The 20,861-nt window shown below is 40.0% G+C and overlaps 1 long non-coding RNA gene across 1 annotated transcript in view; it reads left to right on the forward strand.

Moving 5' to 3' along the window:
• Positions 1-20,861, forward strand: part of LOC135275855 (uncharacterized) — a 47,497-nt gene that overhangs the window by 8,277 nt on the left and 18,359 nt on the right. The window contains exons 2-3 of the long non-coding RNA XR_010343416.1: positions 13,345-13,470; positions 17,080-17,178. This is a non-coding gene — a long non-coding RNA (uncharacterized LOC135275855). The remainder of the gene's footprint in view (positions 1-13,344; positions 13,471-17,079; positions 17,179-20,861) is intronic.

The following is a 20,861-nucleotide window of genomic DNA, read 5'->3' on the forward strand; positions in this document are numbered from 1 at the left end:
CACTAAAAGTTTTCAAGCTCTACCCTATTCTCTTATCCACTGCTTCCTGGCATGCCAGTGTTGGAACGTTGTACTGTATCCTCCTATATTCTCCACATCTACATGTGGGTTTTTTCTTTCCTCTTAGTACTGCATTGTATGTATGATCTTCTGACCCCACACCCCACTCCCCCACAACCTGCCCTCCGGTTCATTTTTTCTCTCTTACATAGGTATTGGCAATATGTTGCAAATTTAATTGTTGAGTTTTTATTTCAGTTACTATGTTTTTGTTTTTAGTTTGGTTTCTTTTCAGACATGATGTGTGACTTTTTATAGTCACCTGTAGTTAATTGCAAGGCTGCCATTTATTTCTATAAACATGGTAAGCATAGTTGTGTTTTAACCTGGGTCTAATAGCTGAAGCCTTTGTGGATCTATTCCTTCTTTCTGTTGTTTTGCTGGTTCTTGTTCCCTTAGTTATTGGTTATCTTTGACTAGATAACTGGTAATTGTCCTCAAATTATTTAGGGGGATACTCTGAAACCTAGTTTGGGTGTGTCCTCCTCCAGAGAGACTTTGTTTTGTTTTTACCAGGCACGTGGGGAGAACAGTTGAGATCTTCTCACAGCACGTGCATGGTTTAAAGTCTCTGGCTCACCCAGGCTAAGTGTACCCATGGTACAAAGCCATAAGAATTTGGTCTATGGCCACAGCTTCTCAAGGGCATTTTGTTCCTTTTTTTTTTTGCTTAGTACCAAGGCAGGTTTTCCTGCAGTCCTCTCAGGTTGAGGGGTAAGGGAGGCAAATTTAGGTCTGGTTTCTCCTTAATTTGCATGTGTATTAATTTGGGAAGAGTACTCATTAAGACTCTCCAGTTTCTGTGGGCCCCAAGTCTTGACTAGTATCCATCTGGCCCCTAGTGACTACAGCAGTATTGACAGATGCCTCCGAGGGTTTTCATCATTCAATAGTCTTCTTGCTATTTTGGTAGCAGGCTTTTATCCAAATGTTGACCTGGAAGTTTTTAATTGTGTTTTCAACTATTTGATTATTTTAAGGTGGTGGTGTTTGTTTAAATATATGTTGTCAGTGTTTTTTGTTGCTGTTTTCAGCAAGAATGTTGATCTGAATAACCTAGCCTGCTATTACAAGAAACCAGAAGCCTCTGAGGGAGTTTATAATTGAGTCTTGATAAAAGCATTTTAAAGATAAAAGACAATAATAGCGATAAGTTATTCTGATTTACAGTAGATGAAAGAGGTCAAAGCTTAATTGGCAAGGAGCTGCATAGTGGAATAGTAGCTACATTTTAAAAGGAAGTGAGACAGAGGCCTTCCCAGTGTCCCTGAAAATGGAACTTATCTTTGGGTGATGTGGCTGTATAAAATTTTGACATATTTGGCAAGAACTTTTCATATATTTCTTCATATTCTTATTTTCTCCCAGCATCTCGGCTGTGTAACAGCTTCTGTTCAATCACCTGCCTCAAGTTCTGCCTCCATTCTCTCTATCACTGCTCCCTCTCTCACCTGGATAAGAATATGTGTGAATGGTTCGTAGCAGTCACTGGTATTCCCTGGTTAGAGCAGAATCTTCTCCCAAAGGGAGAAATGTACATATGCACATTTTTTTTCATGCAATTTCTGGGGACACTTGCTGCCTTAGGAAATTAAGGAAAATTTCATGGAGAAGGAGACACTTAAGAATAGGGCAGATTCAAATGAGATGAATAGACATCTCTCAATAGAAGACATACACATAACCAACAGGTATATGAAAAAATGTAAAGACAGAAAATCTTTGAAAATGCAAAAAATAAAAATACAACAAATGCAAAAATACAGAGAAAGGGAAACTCTTATATGTTGTTGGTGGAAATGTACATTGTGAAAAATAGTATGGAAGTTGCTAAAAAAAACTAAAAATAGAGCTACCACATGATCCAGCAATCCCACCACTGGGTATATATTCAAAGGAAAGGAGATCAGTACGTTAAGGAGACATCTGCATTCCATGTTTATTGCAGCATTATTTATAATGGCCAAGATGTGGAATCAACCTAACTGTCCATCAACAGATGAATAGATAAAGAAAATGTGGTATATATACGCACAATGAAATAGTAATCATCCATAAAAAAGAACAAAATTCTATCATTCATGGCAACATGGATGAATTTGGAGGACATGATGTAAAGTGAAATAAGCCAGGCACAGAAAGACAGATACTAAATGTTCTCACTCATGTAGAAGCTGAAAATGTTTATCTAAAAAATGTAGAGAGGAGAATGGTGGTTACAGAGACTAGGAAAATTGAAGTAGTGGGAGATAGCCAGAGACTGGTTAATGGACACAAAATTACAGCTAGATAGGAGAAATAAATTATAGTGTTCTGTAGCACTGTAAGGTGGTCGTAATTAAAAATATTTATTGTTTATTTTCAAATAGTGAGAAGAGCAGATTTTGAATGTTCCCAACACAGAGAAATGATAAATGTTTGAGGTGATGGATATGCTAATTACTGTGATTTGATAATTACACATTGTATACACGTATTGAAATATCACACTGTACCTCATAAATATGTACACTTATTAAATGTTAATTAAAAATAATAAAAGTTTAAAAATGGGCCAGATTTCAGAAGGCAGAGAGAATAATAGCAGTTGGCCATATTTCACAGAGTTTGGTGCTTTTCATTCAGCAACCCTGAAAGTATCCCCATTTTATAATTTTTTCAATTTTTGTGGGTACATTGTAGGTCTACATATTTATGAGATACATGAGATGTTTTGATATAGGCATACAATATATAATAATCACATCATGAAGAATGGGGCGTTCATCCCCTCAAGCATTTATCCTTGTGTTACAACAATCCAATTATATTCTTTACTTATTTTCAAATGTACAATTTTTTAAAACTTTTAGGTTCAGAGGTACATGTGAAGGGTTGTTTTATAGGTAAATTCATGTCATGGGGGTTTATTGTATAGATTATTTCATCATCCAGATACTAATCCTAGTACCCGGTGGTTATTTTTTCTGCTCCTCTCCCTCCTCTTACCCTCCACCCTCAACTAGACCTCAGTGTCTTTTGTTCCCTTCTGTGCATTCATGGGTTCTCATCATTTAGCTCTCACTTATAAGTGAGAACCTGTGATATTTGGTTTTCTGTTCCTGCATGAGTTTGCTAAAGATAATAGCCTCCAGCTACATCCATGTTCCCACAAAAGACATGATTTTGTTCTTTTTTATGGCTTCATAGTATTTCATGGTGTATATGTACCACATTTTCTTTATCCAATTTGTCATTGATGGACATTTATATTGTTTCCGTGTCTTTGCTATTGTTAATAGTGCTGCAGTAAACATTCACATGCATGTGTGTTTATGGTAGAATATATATATCTCTGGGTATATGCCCAGTAATGGAATTGCCATTATTTTATTCCTTTTATGGCTGAGTAGTATTCCATGGTGTATATATACCACATTTTCTTTATCCACCTATTGGTCAATAGGCATTTAGGCTGGTTCCATATTTTTGCCATTGTGAATTGTGCTGCTATATACATATGTGCACAAGTGTCTTTTTTATATAGTGACTTCTTTTCCTTTGGGTAGATATCCAGTAGTAGTGGGATTGCTGGATCAAATGGTAGTTCTACTTTTAATTCTTTAAGGAATCTTCATACTGTTTTTCATAGTGGTTGTACTAGTTTAAATTCCCACCAGCAGTGTAAAAGTGTTCCCTTTGCACCACATCCACTCCAACATCTATTATTTTTTGATTTTTAAATTATGGCCATTCTTGCAGGAGTAAGTTGGTATCTCATTGTGGTTTTAATTTGCATTTCCCTGATAATTAGTGATGTTGAGCATTTTTTCATATGTTTGTTGGCCATTTGTATATCTTCTCTTGAGAATTATCTATTCATGTTCTTTGCCCACTTTTTGATGGAATTATTTGTTTTTTGTCATGCTGATTTATTTGAGTTCCTTGTAGATTCTGGATATTAGAAATACCCTATATTTCTTTCCCTTGTCTGATTGCTCTGGCTAGGACTTCCATTACTATGTTGAATAGAAGTGGTGAAAGTGGGCATCCTTGTCTTGTTCTAGTTCTTAGGGGACAGGTTTCAACCTTTCCATATTCAGTGTAATGTTGGCTGTGGGTTTGTCATAGATGGCTTTTATTACCTTGAGGTATATCCCTTCTATGCCAATTTTGCTGAGGGTTTTAATCATAAGGGATGCTGGATTTTGTCAAATGCCTTTTCTGCATCTATTGAGATGATCATATGATTTTTGTTTTTAATTGTTTATGTGATGTATCATATTTATTGACTTGTGTATGTTAAGCCATCCCTGCATCTCTGGTATGAAACCCACTTGATCGTGGTATATTCTTTTTGATATGCTGTTGGATTTGGTTGGCTAGTATCTTGTTGAAGATTTTTGCATCTATGTGCATCAGGGATATCGGTCTGTAGTTTTCCTGTTACGTCCTTTCCTAGTTTGGAATTAGGGTGATACTGGATTCATAGAATGATTCAGGGAGAATTCCCTCTTTCTTTATCTTTAGGAATAGTTTCAGTAAGATTGGTATCAATTCTTCTTTAAATCTCTGATAAAATTTAGCTGTGAATCCATCTGGTCCTGGACTTTTTTTGTTGGCAACTTTTTTTTTTTTTATTACTGTTTCAATTTGTTTAGGCTGTATATTTCCAGGAATTTATTCACCTCCTCTAGATTTTCTAGTTTGTGTGAGTAAAGGTGTTCATAGTAGACTTGAATAATTTATTGTATTTCTGTGGTATCAGTTGTAATAGCTCCAATTTTATTTCTAATTGGAGCCTGTTTGGATCCTCTCTCTTCTTTTTTTGGTTAATTTCACTAATGGTCTATCAATTTTGTTTATCTTTTCAAAGAGTCAGCTTTTTGTTTCATTTATCTTTTTTTTTTCTTTTTTGTCAATTTCATTTAGTCCTGCTCTGGTCTTGGTTATTTCATTTCTTCTGCTGGGTTTGGGTTTGCTTTATTCTTGTTTCTCTAGTTCTGTGAGGTGTGACCTTAGAGTGTCTATCTGTGCTCTTTCAGACTTTTAGATGTAGATATTTAATGCTATGAAGTTTCCTGTTAGCACTGCTTTTATTGTATTCCAGAGGTTTTGATAACTTACGTCACTATTTGTCATTCAGCTCAAATAATTTTTAAATTTCCATCTTGATTTCATTGTTGACCCAAAGATTATTCAAGAACAGATTATTTAATTTCCATGTGTTTATATAGTTTTGAGGGTTCCTTTTGAAGTTAATTTCCAGTTTTATTCCACTGTGGTCTGAGAGGATACTTGATATAATTTTGATTTTCTTAAATATATTGAGACTTGTTTCGTGACCTATCACATGGCATATCTTGGAGAATGTTCTATGTGTTGAGGAAAAGAATGTATATTCTGCAATTGTTAGGTAGAATGTTCTGCAAATATTTGTTATTTGTTCTAGGGTGTAGTTTAAGTTCATTCTTTGTTGACTTTCTGTCTTTTTATTTTTTTTCCTTTTTTTGACAGAGTCTCTCTCTGTTGCCAGGTGCCAGGCTGGAGTGCAGTGGCACCATCTCGGCTTACTGCAACCTCCGCCTCCCGGGTTCAAGCAATTCTCCTGCCTCAGCCTCCCAAGTAGCTGGGACTACAGGCATGAACCACCATGCCCAGCTAATTTTTGTATTTTTTAGTAAAGACGGGGTTTCACCATGTTGGCCAGGATGGTCTCAATTTCCTGACCTCGTGATCCACCTGCCTTGGCCTCCCAAAGTGCTGGGAGACTTTCTGTCTTGATGACCTGTCTAGTGCTGTCAGTGGAGTATTGAAGTCCTCCCCTGTTACTGTGTTGCCATCTATCTCATTTCTTAGGTCTAGTAGTAAATGCTTTATAAATTTGGGAGCTTCAGTGTCAGGTGCATATGTATTTGGGATTGTGATATTTTCCTGTTGGACTAGTCCTTTTATCATTATATAATATCCCTCTTTATCTTTTTTATAACTGTTGTTGCTTTAAAGTCTCTTTTGTCTGATGTAAGAATAGTTACTCCTGCTTGCTTTCAGTTTCCATTTGTGGAATATCTTTTTCCACCCCTTTACCTTAAGTTTATGTGAGTCCTTATGAGTTAGGTGAGTCTCTTGAAGCCAGCAGATACTTGGTTAGAGGATTTTTATCCATTCTGCCATTTTGCATCTTTTAAGTGAAGCATTTAGGCCACTTGCATTCAATATTAGTATTGAGATGTGAGGTACTGTTCTATTCATCATGTTAGTTGTTGCCTTAATACCCTGTTTTTTTTCCCTACTATTGTTTTATAGGCCCTGTGAGAGTTATACTTTTAAGAAGGTTCTATGTTGGTGTATTTCAAGGTTTTATTTCAAGTTTTCAAACTCCTTTTAGCATTTCTTGTAGTGCTGACTTAGTAGTGGTGAATTCTCTCCTACTGTTTGTCTGAAAAAGACTATATCTTTTCTTCATTTATGAAGCTTAGTTTTGCTGGATTCAAAACTTTTTGCTGACAATTATTTTATTTCAGGAGGCTAAAAATGGAACCTCAGTCCCTTCTGGTTTGTAAGGTTTCTATTGACAAGTGTTCTGTTAATCTTATTGGTTTTCCTTTATAGGTTATCTGATGCTTTTGCCTCACAACTCTTAAGATTCTTTCCTTCATCTTGACTTTAGATAACTTAATGACTATGTGCCTAGGTGATGATCTTTTTGTGATGAATTTCCCAGGTGTTCTTTCAGTTTCTTGTATTTGGATTTCTATATCTCTAGCAAGGCCAGGGAATTTTTCCTCAAATATTCCCTCCAATAAGTTTTCCAAACTTTTAGATTTCTCTTTTTCCTGAGGAATGTAGATCATTCTTAGGTTTGGCCATTTAACATAATCGCAAATTTCTTGGAAACTTTGTTCATTTAAAAAAAAATTCTTTCTGAGTCTTTGATTGGGTTAGTTCAAAAGCCTGGTCTTTGAGCTTTGAAGATCTTTCTTCTACTTGTTCTAGTCTACCGTTGACACTTTCCAGTGCATTTTGTATTTCTCCAAGTGTGTCTTTCATTTCCAGAAGTTGTGAATGTTTTTTCTTTATAATATCTATTTATCTGGAGAAGCTTTTATCCATTTCCTGTATTTTTAAAAATCTCTTTAAGTTAGTTTTCACTTTTCTCTACTATCTCCTTGGGTAGCTTAATAATCAACCTTCTGAATTCTTTATCTGACAATTCAGAGGTTTCTTGTTGGTTTGGATCCTGTAAAAGGGTTCTATAACATTTTGTCATATTACTAGAATTACTTATCTGGTTCCCTCTCATGTGGGTAGACTATTTCAGTGGAGACGTCTGAAATGCAAGGCCTGCTGTTCAGACTCTCGTTTCACAGAGTGATCCCTTGATGTAGTGCTTTTCCCCTTCCCCTAGGGATGGTCCTTCCTGAGAGCTAGACTGTAGTGATTGTTATTGCTCTTCTGGGTCTAGCTACCCAATAGGGTTACCAGGCTCTGGGCTGGTGCTGGGAGATGTCTGCAAAGAGTCCTGTGATGTGATTGATCTGTCTTCAGGTCTCCCAGCTATGAATACAAGTACCTGCTCTGGTAGAGGTGGCAGAAAACTGAAGTGAACTCTGTGGTTGTAGATACGTTTAGTGTGTTGGGTTTTTTTTGAATGCTGGTTTTGCTAGCAGTGAGGTTGTCATGTGGACATACTCAGGATCTCTGGTTAGCCAGGATATTGCAGGCCATGGAATTAGGTGTTGTCTTCTCCTTCCTGGGGTCATAGTTATTCTGTCATGAGCTGCTATAATGGCCTGAGTTGGTTGGCCTCCACCCAAGAGGTGGTGCTTTCAAAAGAGTGCTGGCTGTGTTAGTAGTAGGGTTCTCTAAACTTGCCCTAAGATGGCCAGGGTAAGTATTTTGGTTTCTCAGGTGATAGGTGGGGCCATAAAGTTCCCAAGAGTTTCTATGTTTTGTGTTCAGCCAGCAGGATAGGTAGGGAAATACTATCATGTGGGGGTAGAATTAGGTGGGTCTGGGCTCAGACTCTTCTTGGGTGGGGCTTGTTGTGTCCCCTGTAGGGGATGTGGGGGTGTTTCTCAGGCTAATGGGGTTATGGTCCAGAGTGACTCTTGGTCACTTCTGCTGTGTCATATAGTTTGCCAGGGAATTGGGGGATGGCTGGTAACAACAAGAGCTCCCATGCAGTTGGCAAGGCTGGTCTTGCTCCCATGGTGCCTTGCTCAGACCTTGCCCCAGGCTGTGAGCTATCCCATAGAGAAAGAAAGCACAGTCTGTGGACTTTGCCCCTCCCCATCTGCCCACCCTGTTGGCAATTCCTGTGCTCCTACACTTGTACCTGCAGCAGCTCCCACTCATCCCCTAGACTCCACTCGAGAAAATATGTGCCCAGTTGAAACCACTACCAGTTTCAGTTGGGAACTTCCTTTGCACTATGACCTCTCCTTAATACCACTGGCTGCCTTCCCCAAGGGCCCATGTGAGATATATTCAGGGATGGCTTCCCTAGCCTCAAGCTGGTAGAAGTGCCTTCAAGACACTTCCTGCTGCTACTTCTATTTTTATATTTTGTGTGACTCCCTAAATCAATTTCATCTCTAGCTAAGATTAAATCCTTCTCCTGGGATCTGGCTTTTCAGATTCCCCAGTGGGGATGTGTGTTTGGAGGCAGGTTTGCCCCCCCTCACACCTTGGGAACTCACAGTTGTTCGCCTGTTTCATGGTTTTTGCAGCGGTATGCCACTTCTTTCAAAGGATCTGTGAATTCTTTTGGTTTTCCTGGCATGTTTCTGCAGTGGTTCTTGGAGCAAAAGCTTACAGTGTGAGTCTCCACATACTGTTTGGTCTGTCTATGTGGGAGCTGAACATTAGCCCTGTTTCCTGTCTACCATATTCCCCCCAAATCCCAAATGCTAGTAATTTTTGCGTACTGATTTTGTAACCTGAAACTGAAGTTATTATTATTTCTTTTCTTTTACTAATTTTGGGTCTTGCTTGTTCTTGCTTTTTTAGTTTTGTAAGATGCATCGTTAGATTGTTTATTTGATGTTTTACCTCTTTTTTTGTATAGACACTTATAGCTATAAACTTCCATCTTAGGACTTCTTTTTCTGTATTTCATAGGTTTTGATATGTTGTGTTCCATTATCATTTGTTTCAATACATTTTTTAATCTCCTTAATTCCCTCATTGATCCAGTGGTTATTCAAGAGCATACTATTTAATTTCCATTTATTTGTATAGTTTCACAAATTCCTCTAGCTATTGAGTTCTAGGTTTATTCTATTGTGGTCAGAGAAGATGCTTGATATATATATATTTTTTAATGTTTTAAGACTTGTCTTGTGACCAAACAGATGGTATATCTTTGAGAATTATCCATGTGGTAAGGAAAAGAGTGTGCATTCTGCAGCTGTTGGATATAATTTTTCCATAGATATCTATTAGATCCATCTGGTCTATAGGGGATATTAAGACTGATGTTTATTGATTTTCTGCCTGGAAGTCTGTCCAATGCTCAAAGTGGGATGTTCGAGTCTCCACATTATTATTGTATTGGGGCCTACCGCTCTAACTCTTAATAGTAGTATTTGCTTTATATAGCTGGATGCTTCACTGTGGGTACAGTGTATTTAAAATTGTTATATTCTCTTGCTGAATTGGCCTCTTTATCATTATATAGTGACCATCTTTGTCTCTTCCTACACTTTTTGTCTTGAAATCTATTTTGTGTGACATAAATATAGCTACTGCTCTATTTACTTCTGCTCTTCTGATCGTCTTTGGTTTTCATTAGAGTGGCATATCACTTTCCATCCCTTCATTTTCAGTCTATGTGTATATTTGTAAGTGAATTGTGTTTCTTGGAGGAAACAGATCAGTGGTTCTTGTTTTTTCATCCATTCAGCCACTTTATGTCTTTTGATTGGAGAGTATAGTCCATTTACATTTATTATTGATAAGTAAGGACTTACTCTTGCCATTTTGTAATTTGTTTTCTAGTTGTTTTGTAGTCTTTTTTTCCCTTCCTGTCTTCCTTTAGTGATTTTCTATGGTAATTTAATTTACTTTTTTGCTTTTTATTTTTTGTGTATTTGGTGTATGTTTCTTGGTTTGAGGTTACAATGAGACTTGCAACTACCATCTTATAACCCATTATTTTGAGCTGATAACAACACTATTTGCCATAAACAAACAAGCAAAAAAAACCTAATAAAAATTACATGCCTTAACTTTATCCCTCCACTTTTTAACTCTGTTGTTTCTATTTATATCTTACTGTACCGTCAATATCTTGAAAAGTTGTCATTGTTATTTTTGATTGGTTCATCATTTAGTCTTTCTACTTAGGATAAGAGTAGTTTATACACCACAGTTACAGTCTTATAATATTCTGTGCTTTTCTATGTACTTGCTATTACCAGTGAGTTTTGTACCTTCAGGTAATTACTTATTGCTCATTAACATCCTCTTCTTTCTGATCGAAGTACTCCCTTTAGCATTTCTTGTAGGACAGCTCTGGTGTTGATGAAATCCTTCAGCTTTTGTTAGTCTGAGAAAGTTTTTATTTCTCCTTCATGTCTGAAACATTTTTCATCAGATATATTATTCTAGGGTAAAAGTTGTTTTCCTTCAGCCCTTTAAATATGTCACACCACTGTCTCCTGGCTTGTAAGGTTTCCACTGAGAAGTCTGCTGCCAGATGTATGGGAGCTCCATTGTATGATATTTGTTTCTTTTCTCCTGCTGCTTTTAAGATCCTTTCTTTATCCTTGGTCCTAGGGAGTTTGATTATTAAACAACTTGAGGTGTCTTCTTTGGGTTAAATCTTCTTGGTGTTTTATAACCTTCTTATACTTGGATATTAATATTTTTCTCTAGGTTTGGGATGTTCTCTGTTATTATCCCTTTGAGTGAACTTTCTACCCCTATCTCTTTCTTTCTTTTTTTTTTTTTTCTGAGACAGAGTCTTGCTTTGTAGCCCAGGCTGGAGTGCAGTGGTATGATCTTGGCTCACTGCAACCTCCACCTCCTGGGTCCCAGTTCAAGCAATTCTTCTGCTTCAGTCTCCCAAGGCAGGAGGGATTCCAGGCACACACCACCATGCCCAGCTAATTTTTGTATTTTTAGTAGAGACAGGGTTTCATCATGTTGGCCAGGCTGCTCTTGAAACTTGTGATCCACCTGCCTTGGCCTCTCAAAGTACTGGGATTACAGGCATGTGCCACCATGCCTGGCCTCTACCTCATCTCTTTCTCTACTTCCTCTTTAAGACAAATAACTCTTAGATTTGCCCTTTTGAGGCTATTTATTAGGTCCTGTAGGCATGTTTCATTGTTTTTTATTCTTTTTTTTTTCCTCCTCTGATGGTTTAATTTCAAATAGTTTGTCTTTAAGTTCACTAATTTTTTTCTTCTGCTTGATTCATTCTGCTATTAAAGTACTCTGATGCATTGCTCAGTATGCCACTTGCATTTTTCAGCTCCAGAAATTTCTGCTTGATTCTCTTTATTTCAATCTCTTTGTGAAATCTAGCTGATAGAATTCTGAATCTCTGTGTTATATTGAATTTGAGTTTCCTCAACACAGCCATTTTGAAATCTCTGTCTAAGAGGTAACATATTTATGTTTCTCCAGGATTGCACCCTGATGCCTTATTTAGTTCATTTGGTAAGGTCATGTTTTCCTGGCTTATCTTTATACTTGTAGATGTCTAGGCTTTGAGGAGTTAGGTATTTATCACAGTTTTAACTGTCTGGGCTTCTTTGTACCTGTCTTTCTTGAGAAGATTTTTCAGATATTTGAAAGGACTTAGGTGTTTAGATCTAAGCTGTATCTGCTTTAGGGGGCACCCCCTGCCCAGTAACACTATGGTTCTTACAGACTCATAGAGGTACCACCTTGATGGTCTTGGACAAGATCTGGGAGAATTCTCTGTATTATCAGACAGAGACTCTTTTTATTTTACTTTGTCCCAAACAGAGTCTCTCTCTTTCGGTTCTGAGCCGCCTAAAGCTGGGTGTGCAATGACACACTCACTCCTGTAGCCACCACCACTATGATTCACTGGGTCAGACCTGAAGCCAGCACAGTACTGGCTCTCACCAAGGCCTGCAGAACCACTCCCTGGCTATTGCCTATGTTCTCTCAAGGCCTTGCGTCTTTACAATCTGCAGGTAGCAAAGCCAGCCAGGCCTGTGTCCCGGTTGGCAAGTTCCCCCAGGCTCCAGTTGGGGCCAGAGGTGCCATCTGGGGTCAGAGACTACAGTCAAAATCCTTAGAAGTCTATCCGGTATTCTGTGATATTGTGGCTGAGCCAGCTTTCAAACCACAAGACAGCAGTCCTCTCCACTCTTCCCTCCCCTTTACAAAGGCAGAAAAGCTTTATTTTGTAGCTACCACCATTACAGGCCATGGGGAGTTCTGCCAGACTGCGACTGATGTTCCCTTAAGGCCCAAGGGCTCTTCAGTCAGCTTGTGGTGAATGCTGTCTGGCCTGGGACTCATCCTTCACAGCAATGGGCTCCCTTCTGGCCCAGGGTATGCCATCCAAGAGTCAAGTCCTTGAATCAGGAACCCCAAGAGCCCCCTTGGTGCTCTACTCTTCTGTGGCCAAGCTGGTACCTGAAGCCAGCAAGATTCAGAGACCCACCCAAGGCCCTCAGCATAGTACCTGGGCATCATTGCTGGTTATTCAGGACCCAAAGGCTCTTCAGTTAGCAGGTGATGAATGCTGCCAGGACTGGGTTCTTCCCTTCAGGACAGCAGATTCCTTTCTGCCCCATGGTGTTTCTAGAAATGTCATTTAGGAACTAGGGCTTGGAACAGGAGCCTCATGACTCTGACCAGTGCCCTATTCTGCTGTGGTATCAAAGATACAAGACAAAAATCCCCTCTATTCTTCCCTCGCCTCTCTTCAAGTAAAAGAAAGGGGTCTCTTTTAGGGCCATGTGTTGTTCATCCTGGGGTTAGGGGAGGGGTGATGCCAGCACTTTTCTTAGCTACCCCTGCTGGTGTCTCAGTAGTCACATGGCCCCCTGTCCATCATCTCTGGGCCCAATTCAGCACTAGGACTTATTTAAGAGTTGCAGTCCTGTACAGCCTAGACAGCCTTTCAAATTTGCTTAGAGACCCAGAGCCTTTTGGCAGTGGCAATTGACCTCTGGGATCAGTGGTTCCCCTCTGGCTAGGGCTGGTCCAGATGCTTCCTTTGTGGGTGGATATAAGCTGAATTTGTTCTGGTTTTCCTTTCTGGTCTAACAGACGGCACTGGGTTCATCAATGCCTCACACTTGCTCCCTACAGCACCCAGAAATACTCTCCACACCACGTTGCACTGCTAGGGGGTGAGGGAAGGGTGGCGTCGGGGCTTCAAGGCTGTTTTTTTCTACCTCCTCAGTGTCTCTTTCAGTGATATGAAGTTAAAACCAGGTACTATGAATGCTCATCTGATTTATGGTTCTTATGGAGGTGCTTTGCTTGTGTATATAGATGTTAAATTGGCTTCCTTGCAGGTGGAACAATAGGTGGAGGCTTGTATGAGAAATATGGTGGTCACAAAGGTTAAATAACTTGCCCAAGGTCACAATACCTGGAAGAGCTGGGCCTTAAACCCAAATGGGTGTTGTAAAGTTACAGCTCTACCTCTTGTAAGGATAATGTTAAGCTAAGTAGTCTCCTAAAATACTCATTAAATATTCTGAAAATGTTACTTCTCTTCCCTTCTTTCTGTACCATGTCTCCTATAACACCTTGGTCAGATGTACATGTCTAAAAAGAAGGGTCAAAAAAAGGTGGGGTAGAAGATGGGGTGGTGGTGTAGAGAGCAGGGAACTGGCACAAATCACTGGAGCCTGGAATTCTGAAAAGGGACCCAGTACAATTCCTATGTAAAGATTTTTAGCCTTGTGCCTGTAATCCCAGTACTTTGGGAGGCTGAGGTGGGTGGATCACTAGGTCAGGAGTTCAAGACCAGCCTAGCCAAGATGGTGAAACGCTGTCTCTACTAAAAATACAAAAAAACAAAAAAATTAGCCAGGCATGGTGGTGGGTGCCTGTAATCCCAGCTACTTGGGGGGCTGAGGGAGAGAATTGCTTGAACCGGGAGGCGGAGGTTGCAGTGAGCTGAGATCGCGCTATTGCACTACAGCCTGGGTGACAGAACAAGACTCCATCTAAAAAAAAAAAAAGAAAAAAAAAGATTTTTAGCCCGTCTTCTACTACTGAGGACTTGAGACTTGAAAATACGGTCTTCACAGGGCCCAAACCTACTCATGGTAACCCTGCCTATAACTATTGATCAATTTCCAGAAAACGCTAATTTTTCTGAGAATGTATGTATGCATATGTGTATATATATGTATATTGAATATAATAAATAATGTTATATATAGTGTCATATATTTAGAAATTTGGATATCATATAGGAGTAGCTCTCTTTTTTTTTAAACTCATCTACAGTGGATTTGTTGTTCTGGCTGGCCAGTATACCCTTCCTGTATGGAGAATTCCCTATCCCCTGGCATCTTGTGCTTATATGTGGTCGTGTGGTCTCAGTACAGCCTTACAGGTTGTTGTAGTAGCACCTTACAGGTGTTCCCGCCAGAACTGAATCTTGAGAGTCTGGTCGGCTGGTGATAATTTGCAGCGGAGTCATAGCATGGAGAGCATGTCCAGGGCACCGAAATGCAACAGCACCAGTGGAGAAGATTTAGAGGCAGTGAAACCTATAGTGCTTGTAACACCCATGATGCTGTGCTGAGCAAACAGATCCCGTGGTAGGATCATGGCTCTGCCTTGTTTCCCAGCTAATATACTTTCGATACATAGCTTTTAGGCTTAAGTTTCCCAGAGTCAGTGTCTGTTGTTTTTAATGCCCCAAATATCACATTGATTTTAGCAATTGTCAAAGCAAGGTTGGGATTTCAAATAATCATTTTAAATTAGATGTGGATTTGGATATCATTTATGGAAATAATACTCTTTGCTCTCTAGATATATGGGCAGGAAGTAAACAGTCAGAGTCAATCATCAAACCAGTCCTGACTGCTGGCTCTGTATGGCTCAATTGGTTTCTTAGCTTATTTCTTATTTTATCTAAAGCCAGGTCACACTATCCAGGAGGAATGTTCATAAAAACCAAAGCCTTAGTGTGAACATTTTCTTTAAGGTCAATGTAATTTACAGTCTGTCCAGAGAAGCTTTTAGAGATGTAGAATGTGACTGTAATCCTCAATGCACTCTTATTACCCTTCCCTCCTATTAGAAATTGATTTTGGCACAGTTCTTTCAGGTGGAAAATGACTCTGTCAGCAATTGCTGTTTCTCTTTTCACACATTGGGGTTCCCCCCACAAAAGTATTAAAGTCTCTTTAGTGTTCCTTTAGGAGAGGTTAAATACAGTTATCACCAACATTTGGAGTTTCATATCTGCCTGCTATTTCTAATGTACTTTGCTTGGTAGGCATTTAGCAATCATGTGGAGTGGAAGATCTTTTCCTAAAATTACCTGAGCTTGGCTACTCTGTGAGCTGGGTAACCCTGAAGGGAAACATTGCTAAACAAGGCATTTAGCCCTGGCTGTGGCTGACAGCATGTGTCTTCCTCTCTCCCCACCCCTGTGGATCTCCTTGGCACTTTAAGAACAGCAACACGAACAGACCCACTGAACTATTTATGACACCTTGCAGCTTAGCACTCGACAGGTCCAGAGAACATGGCCTTCTTCAATAGATAAGTTGCAGCTGACAAAGAGGGTGGTCAGCTCATCTTTGCATGTGGCCAATGGAGTTCTGGTAATCTTAGGATATTGGATAGTGCCTCTTCATGGTGCTCACTTATTTTTTTGAGATGGAGTTTCTTCCTTCTTGCCCAGGCTGGAGTGCAATGGTGTGATCTTGGCTCACTACAACCTCCACCTCCTGGGTTCAAGTGATTCTCTTGCCTCAGCCTCCCAAGTAGCTGGGATTACAGGTGCCTGCCACCTCTCCCAGCTAATTTTTGCATTTTCAGTAGAGACCTGGTTTCACCATGTTGGCCAGGTTGGTCTCGAATTCTTGACCTCAGGTGATCCACTCACCTCAGCCTCTCACAGTGCTAGGGTTACAGGTGTGAGCCACCATGCCTGGCCAGTGCTCACTTCTTAATACAATGCTTTTTAACCTGTTTATATTCTTGCCCCGTTTGGTTACATGTAAAAATTCTGTCCCATATATTAAACACCGTATCTTTCACAGATTTCCAGACATCAAGTAGATATTAAGTTTAACTTTCTTTATACATATTATTCATTTTTAAAGTTTTCAAATATGAAAGCATATTGACTATGCCTTTAAAAATGCAGCAGGCTCCCCGGAGATTTGCGTCAACCTGACTAGGAAGGAGGCTTCTTATTAATAGTCACAGATGATGGCAAACCTGAAGATGGGTGGATCTGACAGCCAATCTCAACCTTCTTCTCCTCTTTGCCATCCACTTGAAACATTCACTAGCTCTTCCATGTTTGCTTCCAGTGAGGGATGTCCATGTGCCCATTGTTGTTGTTGTAGTGAGAGGCAAGTAGAAGCCTGCTGGTGAGGGGTTCTGGGAAAACCTTTGCTTACATAATAAAAAGGATACAATTAACTGGTTTCACCTCTTCATGCCTTCTTAATTTACAGAAGTTTGACACCTTCAGCAACCTCGGTCTTTCAGTGTAATGTGATAATAACACCTAACTCATCTATTGCTGCAAAGGATATAAAGATACTATGTTTTTAGATGAGGGTATCTTTTAATAATATTAACCTAATTTTTTTGGCACCTGGTATTTCCATTTACCCTTTGTGCTCTCACTCCCCTTCCCCTCTCCTTTTATGTATGGTGCTTTTCTATAATTATTACCCCAGAGACCAGATGTACTGGTGAAAACAGATACACAAGGTGTCCCTTCTAGTATGGTGGGGGTAGGGAAAGAAAGGACTCAGGACATAGACTAGGGAACTCTAATGATTGGAGATTGTTTTTAAATTTGTAAAATCAGTTCTCCACTTTCACTTCCAGGAACATGGAGTGGACATATTTCCCCCTATTTCTCTCCCTAAGTATAAAAGGCCATAAAAGACCATCTAGGGACTTCAGAACTCAAATAATGACACAATGGTGAGTCCTCTGGGTTTTCTTTTTTGTACGGTATTTCCCAGACTTGGAGCTGAAGAAGTCAGCAACATAGAAACACCAATGGGCACAAGGAGGAAAAAGCAGCCCAAATAAGAGCCTGTTCTCTTTAACCAGTGGACCAGGAAAGGCAGCCCAGCAAAGCAGAAAACTTTTAGTTGATAACTGTTTTAACTTCTGTACTCTAGCTAAGCACCACAGGCAAAAAATGCCGCTCCACCCTGCTTACACCAACAAAGAGCCAGTCATGAGCTTCAGTGTCCACCCTCACCCAGCTGTGATGAAGTGTCCCAACCCTCCTACTGGGGTGGTGCCAGAGAAGGCCAAGTAGAGAGGTTGGGATCTTAATCCTCACTGGGTGATAAGGAGACCCATCCCTCCACAGTGTCAGTGGAGACCATGTGGGAAGCCTGGACTTCTTCCCTTAACTATCAGTAAGGAGGTGCTCCTCCATCATCCCAGTGGGGTAGTATTAGAGAAGGCCTAGCAGTATGAAAGCCGTCCTCCCTGCCACTCCCATGGCATCAGCAGAGGCCATGTGGGAAATAGCAATGAGGTACTCCAACTCCTCCCAGCAAGGGAAGTCTCAGTAGAGGCCTTGTGGGAAGCTGGAACTTCTAATCCCACCTAGCAGTAGCAAAGAATCCCTATCCTGTCCTCAAGTGTCCACAGAGGATGAGTGGGGAACCTACTCCTGGCAATAATGAGATGCCCTTCTACCCCTCACCACCTTGCTGGAGCAGTGTCAGAAGTCAGCTGAAACAGAAGGTTCAGATAAAATAAAGATCGTTTCAATAGAAACAATCAGGTTTCTATTGAAAATCTCTTGTCACATCAAGAACCAGGAAGATTTTGAACTGAATGAAAAATATAGTCAATAGATGCCAATACCATGATGCCAGAAATTTTAGAATTATGTGATGAAGATTTTTATCAGCCATCATAAAACTGTTTCAATGAGGCATTAATGAATATACTTGAAACAAAAGTTAAAAGTCTTAGAAAAGTAAAAAGAAAGTATCAGCAAAGAAACAAAAGATATAAAAAAGAACCAAATGGAAATTTTAGAACTGAAAAATACAATAATGACACAATGAATGCTTTCCCGCTATCATCAGGAATGAGGCAAAGATCTCCACTCTCATCACTCTTATTCAACACGGTGATAGGCATTTTAACCCAAGCAAAAAGGCAAGAAAAGGAAATAGAAAGCACATATGTTAGAGAGGAGAAATAAACCTGTCCCTATTTGCAAATAAAATGGTAGTCTATATAGCAAATCCCAAGTAATCTACATAAAAACCATAATAAATGAGTTTAGCAAACTTGTAGTATACAAGATGAACATATGAAAATCAATTTATTGCTATGTACTAGCAATAAACCTGTGGCCACTGAAAAATTGCAAAATTGCAGAGTTTTTATATATTCCTTACATATACAATCCTAATTATTAACATCTTATGTAAACATAGAAAAATGATCAGAACTGGGAAATTAACATTGACACAATACCATTGACCAAGTTCAAGACTTCCTTCAAATATCACCAGTTTTTCCACTAATGTATTCTTTTTTTTTTTTTTTTTTGAGGTGGAGTCTCACTCTGTTACCCAGGCTGGAGAGCTGTTGTGCAATCTCAGTTCACTGCAACCTCCACCTCCAGGTTCAAGCGATTCTCCTGTCTTAGCTTCCTGAGTAGCTGGGGCTACAGGTGTGCGCCATCATTCCCAGCTAATTTTTGTGTTTTTAGTAGAGATGGGGTTTTGCTGTTGGCCAGGCTGGTCCCGAACTCCTGACCTCAGGTGATCTGTACACTTCAGCCTCCCAAAATTTTGGGATCGCAGGCATCAGCCACTGTGCCCGGCCTCCACTACTGTACTGTTGCTGTTGTTCTAGGATCCCATTCGATATACCACACTGTATTTGGTTGTCATTTCTCCCTGTTCTCTGACAGTCTCCAATTGTTCCTCGGTTTCTCTTTGTCTTTTGTGTGATCCTGACACCTCCAAAGATCAGTTATTTTATTTTGTGTTCCCTATTACACACCTGCCTAGGGCATTCTCCTGATTGGACTGAACTCTTGCACGAAGAAGCCATCTGAAAGCTTCCAACTTCTGAAATTCAGCAAGAATTCCAAGGGAAAGGAGGAGAGGGGAAAGAAAGTCAAGCTACTGCTGGTCCTGCAGAGGAGTCTCTCCTTTTGAGTTTTTAGATGTATCCCTGGGGAAAAGACCACAGAAGCCCCAAATAGATTTGTGGAGCTCAAGAGCTGAAGGGACATCTGCCCCTTTTCTGCATAAAGGCCCAGGAGGGCTGGAATTACCCAGAGACGGATGAGGGTGGCTGTGAGGGGTGTTTGAGGGAGTAGAGAAGGCATCATATGTGGCATAGCAGGGCATGGCAGAGTAATTTTTTGGGTGCTAGAGACTGGGTACAGAAGCCACTAAGAAAACTTGTGGGCTGGGAACAAGGAACATCTCCACAGTGAGCTCCCTGACAGACAGATCAGGGGACCTCTCAGCCAGTGTGGACAGGAAACATCAAGGACATTACATAAGCTCTCCCTCATTCTGCCCCAGAATCTAGATGTAATCAAGAGTCAGAGAGCTGCTCCAAGTTGGCTTCCTACTTACCAGAATAGGGGTTCTGCTCTATATTAACCTATAAATAAAGTATGTTTCTTGTGTTCTTGAGCTATAGTCTGGGATTCATATATCCTAATAAATGCCAGTCAAGAGATTCATATCCCTAACAAATGCCAGTGAATATTATGAATAAAGTTATATGTGCACAGGAGTGTGTGCATGAGTATGAGTGTGTATGTTTGTTCCAAGCAGAGATGGCAGCATTTTCCAGGGTCTGGAGAAAAACTGAGAATGTGCATGTGGAGAACTACAAACCATTCATGAGAAAGTACACCAGTGGGCTGTTTTGTCAGGTCGCATTCCCCTGATACTGTGCTTTTTCTATTACAGAGTGACATGTGTGTAAGGCACCAAATCATGATGCTAGGAAAAACATCTTTCTATGTAATGCCATGCCCACCATTGAGGTAATGGTACTGCATGTCTTTGGTCCTTCAGTACCTACCAGAGGGTGTGCTGCCATTAACCATGAAGGGAACCCTTCAGCGTGTGTATGAGTGTGGATGGGAGGTATTGCCCTTCTTCCTCTAGATAGCGAGCAGGTTGAAATGACAGCTCAGTCATTTCACCACCAATAAAACTTCCTGACACTTTGTAGTCCTTTATGAACTACAACTCAGTTCAAATTTCTAGACTTACAGAATATAGAATTTTAGGCCAAAGAGGTTCCGAGTGGGGCCCATTGCCTAAATGTACAGATGGTGAGATTGAGGTGCAAAGAGGCAAGGATGCCTTGCCTAAGTGTCCTCACCAGGCCTGTGACTGAGTCTCTGGGACTCCAGGCCCCCAGCCCAGTGTTTTCTTGGCTACTTTACCATGTTTCATGGCTCTCCTGAGTAGCTTCCTTTCAAGAAAGCACTACCTGCCTCTTCAGCTCACACAACTTTCAAAACCCAACTCAAATACCCCTGAATTGACCTTCCCCGTGGTAATTCTTCTTTATTTGGCAATTAAATAAGTACTATCTAATGTCCTATCTTCTAAGTTTATTCTGTCACCTTAAATAATTTTTTTGCTTCA

The sequence above is a fragment of the Aotus nancymaae genome, unplaced genomic scaffold (assembly GCF_030222135.1).
Source record: "Aotus nancymaae isolate 86718 unplaced genomic scaffold, 86718_ANA_hifiasm-v0.15.2.pri h1tg000019l, whole genome shotgun sequence".
Taxonomy (NCBI): domain Eukaryota; kingdom Metazoa; phylum Chordata; class Mammalia; order Primates; family Aotidae; genus Aotus; species Aotus nancymaae.